Source organism: Sciurus vulgaris (assembly GCF_902686455.1).
Source record: "Sciurus vulgaris genome assembly, chromosome: 8".
Taxonomy (NCBI): domain Eukaryota; kingdom Metazoa; phylum Chordata; class Mammalia; order Rodentia; family Sciuridae; genus Sciurus; species Sciurus vulgaris.
Window position 1 is genome coordinate 85,041,962 of NC_136468.1, and position 17,060 is coordinate 85,059,021.

At 39.2% G+C, this 17,060-nt stretch overlaps 1 protein-coding gene across 2 annotated transcripts in view; it reads left to right on the forward strand.

Annotated features, from left to right (window-relative positions):
• Nucleotides 1-8,803: 8,803 nt before the first annotated feature.
• Nucleotides 8,804-17,060, forward strand: part of CCDC126 (coiled-coil domain containing 126) — a 30,753-nt gene continuing 22,496 nt past the window's right edge. For both annotated transcript variants that reach the window (XM_079151134.1, XM_079151133.1), the window contains exons 1-2: nucleotides 8,804-9,032; nucleotides 9,385-9,471. The gene's annotated coding sequence lies outside the window, so the exon portion shown is untranslated. The remainder of the gene's footprint in view (nucleotides 9,033-9,384; nucleotides 9,472-17,060) is intronic.

Below are 17,060 nucleotides of genomic sequence, written 5' to 3' on the forward strand. Positions count from 1 at the left end.
TGAAGGGTCTTAGGTCTAATTCCTAGATCCTTGATCCATTTTGAATTGTTTTGTACAAGGTGAGAGATAGGGGTTTAATTTCATTAAATGGATTTTTCTAAAGATGAAATAAAATTCATTTCAAAGTAGTGAGCTTATTATTTACTGGAGGAGTTTTCCGAGTTTTCCCCATTTATTTGTTTGTTTGAATAGACTGAATACTATTTACAGGTTGGGGATGATGTAGAATGTCTGGATTAAGTCTTGTATAGGTCCCTCCACATTTATAATTTTGGGATTCTGAGAAAACTTCTCTGTATATATTTGGCCTGGAAGTACTGAAAATGTTTTTCTTTTAAGTTCACTATAGTAACAATTTTAACAGTTTTCTCCAAAGTTTACAACAACAGAGATGATTCATTGCAAACATCTGTGTAAGTTATTGCCTCTTGCTTTTGTCCCTTTAGTTAATAAAATTGCAGCATTTGAGCTCTTAAACAACTTCTTCTCCTTTTGCTCCTCCTCTTCTTTTTGGTGGTACTGGAGATTTAACCCAGTCACCACTTTGTGAATGAACTACATCCCCACGTCCTCCCCCCCCCAAAAAAAAAGGATCATATTTTGGTTTTCTTTTGGTTTTGCCTCACATTTGGCTATTTAAGCTATTTAACACCCTGCCACTGTGACTTCTTGGTGCACTAGAAAGTTCATGAGATAGAACAGAATCTTACACTCTGTGTTCAGACTTGATTTTAGGCCATAGCCCTTCTCTGGAGGCTACGTTAGTGTTCATTTAGTTGCAAGAAATTGAAGCTGTCATTATATTTGTTCCTCTTTTGGTAGTCCACATTCAAGCTCTTCCTTCTTGGAGGAATTCTTCATTAGATGGCAGCTTTTTAGGGAGACTGTTCAGGGTACCCCCCCACCCCAGAAGGGAGTTCTTTCCTGCCTGCCATTTGCAGCCAGGGTACTAGTAGGTGACTAAGGTTTGACCATTTAGCCTCTCCCACCTGGGGCTTTAAGTCCAGAGCAAATGATGGAAGGTGAGGAGCTAGTTAGATTCAGTAAATACTTCTGCTCAGGTTAGTGGTGATCCACAGCAGTGGTAGAGGTATCCTGGCCAGATTACCTTGTTAAAAGGCATTTGGGGGCTAGAGAGTATAGTACAATGGTAGAGTGCTTACCTACCATGTAGGAAGCCCTAGGTTTGATCCCCAGCATCACAAAAAATAACAATAGACAGTTGGATCAGTGGATTCTCTAGAGATGTCTCAATTTCTATCCATCTCAATTTGGTCCTGTAGGTTTTTAGTCATTCATTGAAACCCCTGATGTTTTCCTTCCTTCCTTCCTTCCTGCCTTCCTTCCTTCCTTCCTTCCTTCCTTCCTTCCAATAATTAGAGTCAGTTTCTGTTGGTTGCAATTAAGGACTCCTACTGATCCCGTCAATCAAAGTGGCTTCAGGCAATACAAATAGATTATAGGGATGCAGAGTTCTCTCAGGAACTCATTTCAGTAGATTTTCCTGACTGCCAAATATAAAATAGTTCCCCCCTCCTTTGTCAGTCTCTGTCCTCTTACCTTGTTTTACTTTTTCTCAGAACATTTATCATGTTTTGACATAGCATCCATTTGTTTGTTTATAGCCTATCTCTTTTCACTAGACCATCAGCTCCATGAAAGCAGGGACTTTTGGTGGCTTTTTTTTTTTTTTTCTCCCAGCATTGGCCACATTGAATGAAGAAATGAATCCATAGGAAGAAACAAAATAAAAGCTCAGGAGGGACTGGAAAGCCATCAGGACCTGGGTCAAACTTCTCTCCCCAGGGCTTCTTTCTAGGGCTACATGTTTGTTCATCTCTACTTTTCTTATTTGCTTTTTACTTCTATCTACAGACTAGAATGGAGAGGGAGGAATAGAGAGAAATAAACACTTTCAACCTGAGGCTTCCAAACGTGGTGGCTTAAAATCACTGCAGGATTGTATTTCAAACTTTGATACCTGAGCCTTGCTCAAGACTCAAAATTTCCATGAATAAGGCTTTGGAATTTCTAGTTTTGAATTCATATTTAGCTAACTAAGCAGTGAATTGTATATAGGTTTCTGAGAACTTCTGCTTTAAGCAAATTAAATTTTTCCCAAAATATTGCATGGGGTTGACTTTGTCAACAAATGTTCTTTGGGACTGTGGCATATGAGCCAGCCCTGGTGCAGGTGCTAGGAGACTGTAGGGAGGAAAAATCAAGTCCCTGATCTCATGTAGCTGATATGCTGTGGTTGATCCCATACACAGGAAAAGGGAGGGAAATGCCCTCATTTTACTGATGCAATTTCACAAGTGTCCAGAAAACAGTTTGGTAGTATTATTGAAAAAGAAGAATACTAGATGAGATATAGAAATTTCTAGTTTCTATTCTTGCCACCTGCATGCTGTCTTCTTGAGCAGGTCATCTCACTATTCTGAGCCCTAGTTTCCTTGACAAAAACCAAGTTAAGGGCTGGGGAGATAGCTCGGATGGTAGAGTGCTTGCTTTGCAAACACAAGTCCCTGAGTTCAATCCCCAGCACCACAAAAAAAAAAAAAAAAACAAAAACAAAAACAAAAAAAACAAAAAACCCAAGTTAAGAGGATTTTTTCCTGTTTATTTCTCTGGATGTTAAAACAATAAGTCAGCCATGATGTTGTTTCTATAGATCCTACAAGTTCTATAGAATAGTGTGACTATGAGTTCCCAGTAATCATACTGATAGAAGAATAGGATTCCAAATTTAGCAATGTCCTTTTATAATTGAACTTCATCTATCTGCCACCTGGTCTTATATGACAAACATTGCATAATCTTGAATTTCTACAATACTTATTACTACCATATCATTTAGTAACATCTTATATTGCTCTTAGATTGCTTTTCTTGTTGGACTTGTTTTCTTAACCTCCTTATAAAATCACCAAGGGTGGGTCTGTTTGTTCTTGCCATGTGTTCTCTAAGGCACCAGGTGTAAACCTGGACAGTTGGTATTCTAGAAATACTTGATGAAGTGACTGAATAGAGGAAGTTATTTGTATGATAACTGAAAGTCTGTGTCCCACTTGTTACCATGAGCCAAATGAGGAGACAGTGTAGTTAAATGCCTGGTGGGTTGTTTTTGCCCCCCTTCTTTTCCTCCCTCTCACATTTTGTGGAATCTGAGAGAGATGGCTGACAGGATGTGGGTGGGAATAGATGGAATCTGGATCTGACAGGAATAGAGTTTCAATGTTGCATCTATCTGTTCTGCTAAAGGACTATCTATTCCGCTAAAGGATTGATCTGAGTCGTGTATAATGGGGAATGTATTAGGATGTGTGAATTTTATAGAACGTGTGTAAGTGGAACAGATGACAGACAAAGCTCTTGGGATTATAAGAATTAAATGTAATAAAGTTATAATGCTTAGACTAAAATATTAATACAATTCAGCACCATATTGCATTTTTTTCTTTAAATTCTCAGTGTCATCTATCTTGATTGATTACATCTCATAATCCATTTGAGAATGTGTAAGTAGAGAGATACTTACGTTAGTCAGCTGCTTTGTGTTGCTCTGACCAAAATATCTAACAAGAACAAGTTAAAGGAGTTTAACAAGTTTATTTTGGGCTCTTGGTTTCAGAGATTTTAGTCCGTGGTTTGTTGACTCTGTTGCTCTGGGTGTGAGGTGAGGGAGAATATAATGATGGAAGGGCATGGTGGAGGAAAGGTGCTCAGTTCATGGCAGCTAGGAAGCAGAGAAAAGAGAAGGAAAGGGGCCAGTGACAAGACAAACCCTTTCAGGTCATGCCCCTAGTGACCTACTTCCTCCAACTAGGTTCCATCTCCAAGTTGTAGTCCATTCAGCTATCATGTGTTAATCCTTCAAATGGATTAATCTACTGATGAGGTCCAAATCCTCATGATCCAATCATTACCTAAAAGCCCCACCTCTGAACCTTGTTGCATTGGGGAGGATAAACTAAAACGTAGCCAGGTAAAGTGACTTAATCCTTGGGATTTATAAAAAAAAAATATTAAAAATTGAATCCATTTTAGAAACTTTCATTGTGGTTAGCAGGTTACTTTTATATTCTGAAGTCCCAAAGAAGAGGGGAAAGGCAAGTCCCATCCTTCCCTAGCTTGTTGGACTCCTCCAGATAAAATATTTTGGATCATCATACTGAAAAATAGAGCTGTCCATGAAGAGTCAGGCAGCCCTATAGCCTGACGGAAGTTACTTCCTGACTTAGATCTTACCAACAATGGCCTCTACCAGGGAGGCTTCCTTCACTTCTGACGTTTCTGTCTCTCCTACCATTGTACTCCCCACTTCAAATTCAGAAAAGAATCAAATCTGCCCACAGGAAAGAATCACCATTTCCCTACATATTTAGTGCAGGATTTTTTTCATGGTTTTAGGAAATCTGAGATACTTCAGGTCTGAGCATTATGTTCTGCCTCAGAAATAAGAATGGAACTAGAAACTCTAATTCTACTTCCTTATCCCTCAGGTTGTTAACTCTTTTCCTCAGAGACTGCACGATTAAACTTGGAAATGGCTATTTCTCTTGTTAGCATATTACTAGCCTTATCTTTTAGGAAGAGATTACTTTCTCTTCTATTATGTTGTTTAGGAAGGTGGCAGTTTCCTAGCAGAAGTCTGGTCCTAGTTGGCTGTGGGTTTTCTCTTTGTTTCCAGAAAGTAATACTTTCAACTCTTATTAAATTCATTTGAGCAGTTAATTACATTTAAAAAAAAAATTCTAGGTCTCTCTTTGACAGATGAGTGGGAGGAGTTTGGCAATGCTTCTCCCTACTAAGAAAATGGTTTCTAAGTTGGAAAGTGCTATAAAAGATATAGCAATTATTTTTTAAATCTCTTGAGACTTGCAAATTAGTTTGCTCTTTGTCTACTAAGATGCAGGTTAGAATGTATGTGATAGGAAGCTTGAAAATAGAATTAACAGAACACTTAAAATTGAGGGAAACTGTCAGAGAGTCAAATAGCATCTACTAAACAGAGTGTCCAGAAGTTTGTGTACTAGGGTCTAGAAAAAGATTCATTCATTCACCATGTATTTATTGAGTGCTCCTGCCAGTGTCTGGAATAGTGAGTGGATAGCAAGGCATTTATAATCTAACATAAAAAATTAGTTTAATATAAATAAATATGAGGTAATCAAATATAGAAATCACTTCCCATCTTAACAACACTTTTCATGACTTCTCAAATTAAGTTTTTTAATTTATTCCTTGATGTGGCATTTAAGGCACTCCAAGCTTCTCAAATATCTCTATAGCAGCATTGTTCAATAGAAATATAATGCAAGCTAGATGTGGTAGCACATGCTTGTAATCCTAGGGTCTTGGAAGGCTGGGACAGGATGATTCCAAGCCTGGGCAATTTAGTGAGCCTCTGTCTCAAAATAAAATAAAAAAGTCTTTGAGGTGGCACAAGCCTGCAATCCCAGCAGCTTTCGAGGCTGAGGCAGGAGGATCTCAAGTCCAAAGCCAGTCTCTGCAACTCAGCAAGGCACTTAGCAATTTAGCAAGACTGTCTCTGAATTTAAAAATAAGGGGGGGGGGGGAAGCTAGGAATGTGATTCAGTGGTTAAGCATCCCTGGGTTCAATCCCCATTACCCACCTCTTTCTACATACATATTCATATAGCAGGCCACAAATGTGATTTTATTTTTCCTTATAGTTGTATTTTAAAAACTTTAAAAAAACGGATAAATTAATTTTTTTTTTGTACTGGGAATTGAACCCAGGGAATCTTAACCACTGAGCCATATCCACAGTCCTCTTTGTTTTTTAATATAAGACAGGGTCTTGCTAAGTTACTTAGGGCCTCCCTAAATTGCTGAGGCTTGCCTTCAACATGGGATCCTCCTGCCTTCGCCTCCTGGGTCACTGGGATTATAGGCTTGTGCCACTGCACCCAGCAGATAAATTACTTAAAAAAAAAAAAAAAAAATTGTAGTTGTAGATGGACAGCATGCCTTTATTTTGTTTGTTTTACTTTTATGTGGTGCCAAGGATCAAAGCCAGTACTCATGTGTGCTAGGCAAGCACTCTGCCACTAAGTTACAGTCCCAGCCCTGATAAATTACTTTTAATAATGTATTTTATTTAACTGAATATATAAAAATAGTATCATTTGACACCTATATTCAATATTTTAAAACCCTTAAATATTTTGCATTATTTTTTCATACTAAATCTTCAATATTTTTGTGTGTACGTTTTACTTACAGCACAACTCAAGTCAGACTAGCTTCATTGCAGTTTTCAAGAGTCACATGTGGTTAGTGTTACTGTACTGGGGGAAATCAGTACCCAGATTACTGGCACATGGCCACTATTCTCTCTTTCTTTGTGCCTGCCTACCATGCAGACTTTCCCCGTTCAGATACAAGTATTTTTTCTCTATATATATCAGATATCACATTCTATTGAGGCTGTTTTTACATTTATTTTCTCCTCCATATTCTCTACCACACAGGTTTATCTCATTTATTCAGTGTGATCAAAATGACAACAATCAACACTTCCTGAGGAGTTGTCATGGGCCAAGCACTGTGAAACTGAGGGGTTTACTGCTGAGCTACATCCCCCAACCCTTTTTTTTTTTTTTTTTTTTTTTTTTAATTTCAAGACAGGGTCTTGCTAAGTTTCCCAGACTGTCCCTGAACTTGTGATCCTCCTTCCAAAGTCTCTCTCTCTTTTTTAAACAGGGTAGACTATTAACCATTTTAAAAATAATTATTTAAATAATTAATTTATTTTTATGCTGTACTAAGGATCAAACCCAGTGCCTCACACATGCTAGGTAAGTGCTCTTGCCAGTGAGCTATAGCTCCAGCTTTGCTTCTTGAGTCCCTGGGATTACAGGTGTGTACCACCACACCCAGCTACTCTTTTATTTTCAAATTGGGAAACATGTGGAAAATGTATAAACAATAAATATACTATAGTCTAACAAATTATAAAGTTTACAACTGTGTAACTACCACCTATACCAAGAAATAGAAGATTTGTAGACTTCCTGTCTGCCTCTTCCCAATCTCAACTCCCTACCCTTAGGGTTTCCAGAGGTAGTCATTACTCACCCTTTTATGGTAACACCCAAGTATGCATTCTTTTTTTTTTTTTCTTTTTCTTTTTGAACCTTATAAAATGGAATTACACAATATGTATTCTCTTGTAAATAGCTTATTTTTTAACATTATGTTTCAAGACTTCATCTATATTGTTGTATGTAGCTTGTTTCTTTTTCCAAACTGCTCTATTAATTTGCTCTTCCTGTAGTAAAGTATGAGAATTCCCATTGTTCTACTTCAGGTCAACATTTGCAATTATCAGCCTTTTTCATTTTGGCCATTCTAGTGGGTGATGTAGTATTCTCTCTTTATGATTTGAATTTTCCTGTTTTTAGATGAAGATGACATTTTTTTCTGTTTAATGATTATTTGGATTTTTCCTTAGTGAAGAGTCTGTTCAAATTTTTTTTATAATTGCATTTCTTTATATATTCTGAATATAAGATTTTTCTTGATTATACATATTGTAAACTTCTTATTCAGCTCTGAGGCTTGGCTTTTTAATCTTTTAATGGTGTAATTCGATGAAAGCAAATCTTAATGTAAGCAAGTTTATTCATTTTTCTGTCACAGTGCTTTTTGAATTAGCTTCAAAAAATTGTCCTCTACTTTTGAAGTCATAGATACATGCTTCCATATTATTTTTAAAAACAATAAAACAAAGCTTTATTGTTTTTACCTTTCAAACTTATGTCTATTATCTACCTGGAATTGATTTTTGTGTGTAATGTGAAGAGTCCAATTTCATTTTATTTCTGATGTAGAACTATTTTTCCCCAATTAGTTATTAAAATTTGTTCTTTAGGCATTGCTCTCCATTGCCACTATGACAGTAAATCAAATCCCCATGTATGGATGGGATTGTCTGAGTTCTCTATTCTGTCCCATTGGTATGTTCCCTTCCTTTCCATTTATATGTATATTTCAAGCCTATCAAGTTACTGGGATTACAGGTGTGTGCCACAGTGCCCAGCCTCATTCATTAAAATTTAAAATCCATTAACTTCGTTAAACCCTTATGAAACATAATAAATTGGGGGGCGGGGCGGGGTTCCGACGATTTAACCCAAGAGCGTTTTATCACTGAGCTACATCCCCAGTCCTTTTTATTTTTTGAGACAGGGCCTCGCTAAGTCCCTGATGCTGGTCTGGAATTTAACAATCCTGCTTCAGCCTCCGGAGTCGCTGGGATTACAGGCTTGTGACACCACGCCTGACTTAACTGTAATAATTTATCTGCATATTCTTTTTGGATTGTCATACACATAATTCTATCCGTGAAAAGAGTAATTTTGTTTCTTCCTATTTAATCTTTCGTCCTCGCATTCTTCTTGCCTGGCTAAAGACCTTCGGTGGCAATAATGCGCACACTGGCACACTTATTCACTGAAGCCCGCCGGCCTCAAGTCAACAGCATCAGGAGAGAAGGTTGGTTGGGTAAGGGAAGGTCTGGAGACGACGGGCCCTCCTGCCTGCGCCGGCAACGAGTTGGGGCAGAGGGTATGCCCCTCACAAGCTACTCTTCCAATCCCGAAGAAGCAGCCAGCCGCCCCTCTCCGGTTGCCGCGCAACCGCGTCGCCCTGACCCAGAGCAGCTGCAGGGCTGCTAGGAGCACGTGCCGCCTGTTCCTAGGGCAGGGACTACATCCCCCATAAGGCCGCGCGCCGGGGGCGGCTGGCCGGGGAGTCGGGGAAGGGCTGGGCCCGGCCGGGAGGCGGAGCGGAAGCGGAGTGCTAGGGGAGAGGAGTAAAATCTCCACACGCCGGGAACCAACCTCGTCCTGACTTCCAACCCCCAGCCTCTCTCCATCCCGACGTGGAGGCTGCTCCTCCAGTGCGAGACGCAGCTGACGCCCGCTAATCCGCTTTGGCTGCGCTGCTCGGCTCGGGAGCCCAGTGGCGGCGGCGACCGTGACGAGAAGCCCACGGGCAAGGTAATGGGGAGGGGCGAGAGGGAAGCGCGGGGAGGTGGCGTCTCCGCGGACCCGCCCGGGCCGCCCCTCCCCCGCCGCGCCCCCGCCGGGATCCAGCCCCCCGGGGCCTCTGCAGCGGCTACGGCGTCCGGACGGGCCGGCAGCCCCCGCCGCGCCGGGGAAGGCTCTTTGTCCCTTCCTTCGGGCCGCGACCCTGCCCCCGGGATGTCACCGCCGCGACCCCGTCGGCCCGGGGCGGAGAAGCGAGCGTGGCTCTGGCTGCGTGAGCGGAGCGGGGCGGGCTCAGCCCCGAGCTGCGGGGATCGGGAGCCGGGGCAGCAGCCGCTCTCACTTCTTGTTCTGTTTTTGACAGCTCAGTTCTGTTCTACTTTGGGAGCGAGAGAGGAAGTCAGATGCTCTTTTTAAACTCGCTCTTCAAAACTCATCTCCTGGGTTACTGGTAAGGATGAACTTAAACGGCTGGGATATTGTTGAGCGTGGCATGAGAGGCTGGACCAGGGTTCGAACCCTGATTGTCTCGCTGCCTGCCTTTGTGATCTTGGTTAATTAGAAGGTTCTAAGCCCGAGTTTTCTCATCCAGCAGTCGGAGATAACAACACCTACCTTTAAGTTGTTAATATTAGGAAATGATATGCCTGTTATACCAGTAGTTCTTCATTGGATGAAAAGAGCTTTTGAATCTAGTCCTTCAATTAGCTACGACTGAGGTGGCCTCTGGACTTGTGAGTTTTGTGCTTTCTTTTGTTTAATCATTAGCATCCTAGGTGGTGTGTTTTTCACTTTATACTTTGTTCACCTTAAACCTAAGCAAAACAAAACAAAACAAAAAACACAAAAAACAAACAAAACCTTAAAATATGCCGTCTTCTTAATTTCCGTCGTTTTAAAATGGCTGAGAATGTTCTTAGGAAATTGATGACTCTGCTTTTCTGGGGATCTGCTGTAGAGATTCTGTACAAGGACTTATTCACCTCCCCATCCTCCCCAGCTGCGTCCTGTGGAGATCCTTAGAAGAGCTTAAGTGTCCGTTTTGTCAGAGTCAGCATCTAGGTGTTCTGCAAACCTGCCAGGGGGGCTTTGCCGGTTTTACCCACTTGTCAACTTTTTTTCTACCTTCCTCCACACTTCTCACTGATTTCGTAATTTTAACCCCTTTTGGAATTGTGTTTCTAAGCTGTAGTTTTTGTCTTCAAGACATGACCAATGCAATCTATTTGATAAGCAATGACTTGGAAAATTTCATGTTAATTCCTCTTCAGTTTCATTTGTTCTTGCATTGTTTTCTCCTTAATTTTTACTAAAGTTGGTGGTGGGTTTTTGAAGGAAAAAATACTTGTGGTCCTTAATTGAAATTTGTTTTTCATTTAAATGCTGTTCTGTATTAGTCTGGGTTCAGACACTTATTTTGCAATATGTAAAATAACATGTCTTAAGTAAATGTAGAATGGTAGGGGGGTGAGGAAGAGCAGTGATCTAGATGAATTGTCTGTAATGTCTTTAGTGACAGGTGATTTTTAAAGCAGTTTACATGAGGAAAAAAAATCTAATGAAGATGTTTTATATGTTTTATAGGGGTAACCAGAGAGCCAGAGTAAATAAATGGAAAACTTATTTAAACTGGAAGAAGGCATATGGACATAAAAATTTCTGGTTCAGTTTAATATGTTTGACAAAAATACTCATTTTGAGGAAAATGTTTCTATGTCGATGTTAATTTAGTGCAAAGTAGGATGGAGAGTAAGGATGGAAATAGGAGACCTTGGGTTTTGTCCTTAACTCAGTCACTGTCTTTGTACCGTTAGGGTATTGTGTGTTCCTCCATTTCTTTATCTCTAATATACTGAACTGATCTGATTTCAAAGGCTTATAGCTTAGGTTTTCATTGCTAAGTGTTTTTAAAGGGTTTTTTTTTTTGTTTGTTTGTTTTGTTTTTTGTTTTTTGTGGTGCTGGGGTTCGAACACAGGGCCTTGTGCATGCAAGGCAAGCACTCTACCGACTGAGCTATCTCCCCAGCCCTATAGGTTCTTTTTAACATGAAAAACAATTAATATAGCTGGGCACAGTGGCTCTTGACTGTAATTTCAGGTGTTTGGGAGGCTAAGGCAAGAGGATCATGAATGCAAGGCCAAGGCCAGCCTCTGCATTTTAGGGAGACCTTGTCTCAAAATAAAAAGGGCTGGGGATGGGATGTGGCTCAGTAGTAGTGTACTCCCAAGATTAATCCCCAGTTAAAAACAAAAAACAAAAAACTGCCAGAAATCAGAATCTTCTCTCTCATGAGCTGCATGTTTTTCTCTACATCCCCCCTTGCCGACACCCCCCCCCCCAGCTCTATCACTGAGCTACATCCCCAGCCCTTATTTTTTTTTTTTTTTATTTTGAGACAGGGTCTCACTAAATTGCCAAGGCTGGCCTCTAAACTTGTAGCCTTCAGTCTCAGCCTCCCAGTTACTGGCATTACAAGTGTGTGCCACCATGATGTATTTATTGATGTATTTTAGATGAAACTTTTACCATATCACAGTATTAAGTAGTTTTCCTTTTGCTACATTATTTTCTGTTTTTCCCTTCCTTGCTTTTTTTACCCTATTTCCTCTATTTTTGTAATTTTCAGTACTATTCTCCCTTTCCCAAAAATGCCATCTAATATTGATCTAATATCTTGATATTTGTATTTCTGTATCTTAGCTGGAATTCTAGTGTAGCTTCTCTTGAGGCAGTACATTTTGTTATTTATTTTTACTTATTGTTTCTGGGAATTGAACCAAGTAACTATACCCTTAGCCCCAAGGCAGTTCATTTTAAATCTTAGACCTAATTATGGAGTGCATGGCTATGTCCTGTGTTAAAATTTTCCCCCCTAGGTATTAGCTTCAGGGAATAGTTTGTAGACAAAATATTTCAGGAATGGACCTTTTCCCCAGAAAAGACATTCCAGGGTCAAGTCTGCAGAGGGGTCATTTCTGGATCTTTGAAGAGAACTATCTGCACCTCTGAGCTCTGTTGAACATACCATGTCTTTTTGTAATAATGTATGCCTCTCTGGCTGTAATTCCTTTGAAGATTAATAAGCAGTGATTCTGCTAGCACCTTTGACTGAGTGAAAGCTGCTCTGCTTGTTAGTTGCTGCTATTGTTGTTAGTAGTTACTTTTAGCTATAAGTCATAATATTACGAATATCAGAGCACTGAATAAGTGCAAAGATGGGATTTAAATGAGATTTTAAGGTAGGATTAACCATTTATTAATGTTTTTAATGTAGTTGCAATGTTTGCATAAAAATGCAGGGGAGTACGTCATGTCAAGCAGTGTGAAATGAAGTGTTTTCAAAAACTTTTCAACTGCAGCTAATACCAAGAGATCTTTTTAATTCAAGACTTCATAGGTATATTACTGTGTGCATGTGTGTCTGGGCTTTTAAAAATAAATTGAGAAAAGTTTTATAAACTTGTAGCATGTACAGTCAACTCTGATGGTTTCTATTTTATAATTTTTTTTAAAGTGGTAGTTGCAAATTGTTAAGGTGATTTTTGTTCCCTGCTTTTGAAAAACAATGGAGTAGGCCTGGAGATGCTGGAGATGTAGCTCAGTGATAGTACAGTAGCTTGTACCAGAGACCCTGGGTTTGATCCCCAGCACCAAAAAAAAAAAAAAAAAAAAAAGAAATAGTTGGGTCCTGGGTTCAGAATTTGGATGCTTAATTTCTCCCCATTCGTTTGGCATTGGATAGTTATTAATCCTTTTTAAATTTTACTTTTCTTATCTTTGAAATTTTTTTTTTGTGTGTGTGGTGCTGGGGATTGAACCCAGGGCCTTGTCTCTATGAGGCAAGCGCTCTACCAACTGAGCTACATACCCAGCCCCTTTCCTTATCTTTGTAAGGAAGGTTTTCTGGTTTAAGTGTCTGATGATTCTTTGCCTTTACTTTTCTCTAGTAATGAAGTTGGACTAATGTATTTATCTTTAGGCTTCTGGCCAGACAGAAGCCACTGAAAAATTGCCTAAATATATGGTTGTTTACAAGGTGTGCTATTTGGCAAGTGGCATAGTAGACTTTGAATACTACTTTTCTCCAAAGATCTTGTAAATTGGAGCGGAGACATAAAGGCTTGTAATAAATATAAAAATTTAGAAAGACATTTACTTGTGGCTTGTTCCACTTTTGTGTTCTAAACAAAGAATATTTTAGAGTTTGAGAAGTTGTATGTAAAATGCTTAGTAACAATTTTAAGTTAATATGCCCGCAGATTGCTGCCCAGCCTTCCTTCCATGTCTCCCCTTGCCGCTGCCCCCTTCATTTTAGAACACCCTGAAGAATCTGTTTTTTCTATGTAGAGGCCCCCACATCAGATCATTACTGTTCCTTGTATATTACCAGACAATGAAACTGCTACTTTCCTAAGAAAGGGAAACTCGAGGCTTTTTTTGCTTATGGTTTCCTTCTGTTCACTTTGGATGATTTCTCTAGCCCAGACTATTCCATTCTAGGGATTGAGAGTCCTTTCATTCTTATTTGTTTATACTGCAGATGATTAGGAATAAGGAATTTGCTGCCTGCTCCCAAGATTCTGGTCAGAAAAGAATGCTAACGGTTTTAGTTGGAAGGAAATTGGAACCACATTTTTACTGCCTCAGATCAAATAATACCTTTTTAGAAGACCTTCCTTGACCCCATATCTCGTTTAGACTTCCCTGGATTTATCACCCAGTTTAGATATTCTTCAGAGCAATTTATCATAAGCTCAAATTAGGTTTCTTTTTACTTTATTAGTTGTCCCACTCCTCCTAAAGCTTAGAATCTAGGAAAATGGAATTCTGTCTATCTTATTTCACCTTTTTACTTCTCCAGTTCCCAGTACACAGTAGGTGATTTAATAAGTATTTTGAATGAATGGATGAACAAATGAATGAATAAAACAAGTTCTTTCATGCTTTAAACAAAACTCTGTGTAGTAAGGCCTGGGCCTTCATGCATTTTCCTCCAAATTTTTTTTTTGGGAATTAAAGAATAGTGTGTTTTTACTGATCCTGGTGAAGGTCTCTCCCTCTAGAAGATTTTGTATTTATTTTTGTGTTACTTTATATTTTTTCCAATTCTAGTTTTTTACCTGTGTGAAAAATAATATAAAACTTACTTCTAAATCCTTTTCGTAGCTACTTTGTAATGCACTGATTTATGTGAATAAAGGGTATTTGAAACTTGATAAATTAATGAATATTCTAAGTTATACATCTTCAGGATTTTAGGATCACTGCCCTAAACTGCCTTTACTGTTTTTTTATAGTCTTTTAAAGCTAAAAAGAACAAAATTTGGGGCTGGGGTTGTGGCTCATTGGTAGACTACTTGCTTAGCTTGTGTCAGGCACTGGGTTCAATCTTCAGCGCTACATATAAATAAATGAATAAAGTAAAGGTATTGTGTCCATTTACAAATAAAAAAAATTTTAAAAAAAGAACAAAGATTCATTTAATATTACAATACATTCAGTATTTAAACACAGCCTTTCTAGTGGAGGTAAAGAAGTCAGTGTGGTGAAGAATTAAGATAGTGAGTTAAGACCTATGTTCTGGACCAGTATGCTTTGTGCCACTTTGTTAGTCAACTTTGGTTGCTGACCAGAATACCCAACAGGAGCAACTTAGAGGAGGTCAAGTTTAACTTATTTTGGCTCACAGTTCCAGAGGTTTAGTCCATGGTCGACTGAGTTCATTGCTCTGGGCCCAAGATGAGGCAGAACATCATGGTGGAAGGATGTGTTGGAGGAGCACTGCACCATTCATGGCGGCCAGGAAGCAGGGGCCACAGGAAAGATGAACCTTTCCAGGCCATGTTCTCAGTGACCCTCTTATAATCATGCCCCACCTGCCTACAATTACCACTAGTTATTCCATTTAAACTAGGATGAACTGATTAGGTTACAACTCTCAATCCAGTTATTTCACTTCCAAACATGTCTGCATTAGCACAGAAGCTTTTGAGGGACACCGCATATCCAAATTATAACAGCCACTAACTGGTTATCTCATTTTAGATACTTCACATCTCTGTACTTCACTTCCTTTATCTGAAATGTGAGGGGATTAAATTGATTTCCTCTTGGGTACTTCCCGCTCAGAAATGAATAATTGAAGATACTTCAATTTTACTTCCACATTTCCATCCTCTGTTGCTCTGCTCCTAAAAGAAATTGCAGTGAGGTCACATTGCTGCTTGGGAGAAGGTAGGGTTAGACTCAGGGACATGTTTAAAATAAAGTAAGGTGTTTCTTAATGATTACTGATTATTCACTAGGCTCTCTGGGAGATGTGGCAGTAGTCTTAAGGTTTTCTATCTTTCTTTTTTCTTTCTCCAAATTGAACCTAGGACCTTGTGCATGCTATGTAAACACTACCACTTAGCTACACCCTCAGCCTTCACCCGCTGGCCCCTGACCCATGTTTTTGAGACAGGACTTAGTAAATTGCCAAGGCTGGCCTAGAACTTGTAATCCTTATGCCTTACCTTCTCCAGTAGCTGGGGTTATAGGTATGTGCCACTTCACCTGGCTTAATGCATTTTATTCTCTTAAGGAGCTTGGATTTAATCAAGGAGAGAAGACTGAGGCACATGAGTAGCAATATGATGTATAAAATTGATTGGTACAAAGTGTGAGTTAGAAGAAGGTTAGCGTGGGCCAAAATGAGTGCTAATCAGGAAATGTTAAAGTTTTTCTTCTGTTACCCAAGTTGCTCAGATTATCAAGAATTAGCATTGTTGCATAAGTGTCTGATGCTAATAACAGAGGTTAATATTTATTGAGTAATATGAGGTACCATTTAATCTTCACCAATATTAGGTAGGTACTGTTGTCCCCATTACATAAGTGAGGAAATCAGGGTTTAGTGATATAAAATATAGGGCATACTTCAGTGGCAGACTGCTTACCTGACATGCATGAGGCCATGGGTTCCATCCCTAGCACTGAAAAAAACTTTAAAGATAGAATATGTAATTTCATATGGAGATTGATAAAGAGTACCTTGTGGCAGGAGGTGGGACAGAAATGAGAATGCTCCTTTCTAAAGAGCTGACATTTGAGCCTAGTATTGAAGAATGAAAAGGAACAAGCCACAGGAAGAGCATTCCAAACTGGGGATTAGTAATTGTAGAGGGCCTGGGGTCAGAGAATTGAGTTTTTTCTTGTGTGGCTACAGCACAGTGAGTAAGAAGGAAGTGGTACAAGTTGAGACACAGAGAGATGGGTGGAAATTAGATTGTGTAGGACCTTGTTAACTTTTGTGGAGTTTGAATGTTCTAGGATCAGCAGGAAACTATTGAAGGTTTTTAAACAGGGGAATGATACATTTGTGTGTGTGTGTGTGCAGTAAAAAAAATACTTAACAAAATTTACCATTTGGACCATTTATAAATGACACAGTCACAGTAACATTAAGTAATACTCATTGTTATGCAACCATCACCACCATCCATTTCTAGAACATTTTCATCTTCCCAAACTGAAACTGTACCCTTTAAATCATAATTATCCCTTCTCTTTCCTTGGCCCCTGACAACTACCATTCTACTTTCTGTCTTTATGAATTTGCTATTCTGGATCTTTTATATAAATAGAATAATAAAATAGTTGTCCTTTTGTGCCTGGCTTGTTTAACTTTGCATGATATCTTTAAGGTTCATCTAGGCTGTAGCGTGGTTCAGAGCACCTTTTCAATTTATGGCTGAATAATATTCCATTGTGTATATATACCACATTTTGTTTATCCATTCATCTGTTGATGAATATTTGGGTTATTTCCACCTTTGGGCTGTGAATAGGGCTGCAGTGAGCATTGACACACAAATATTACTTTAGTCCCTCTTTTCAGTTCTTTGGTGTGTGTATGTGTGTATATATTCCACCCAGAAGTGGAATTTTTTTTTCTTTTTAGGTACTGGGGATTGAACCCAGGGGTGCTCTACCACTAAGCCACACTCCCAGCCCTTTTTTCTTTTCACATTTTGAGACAGGTTCTCACTAAGTTGTCC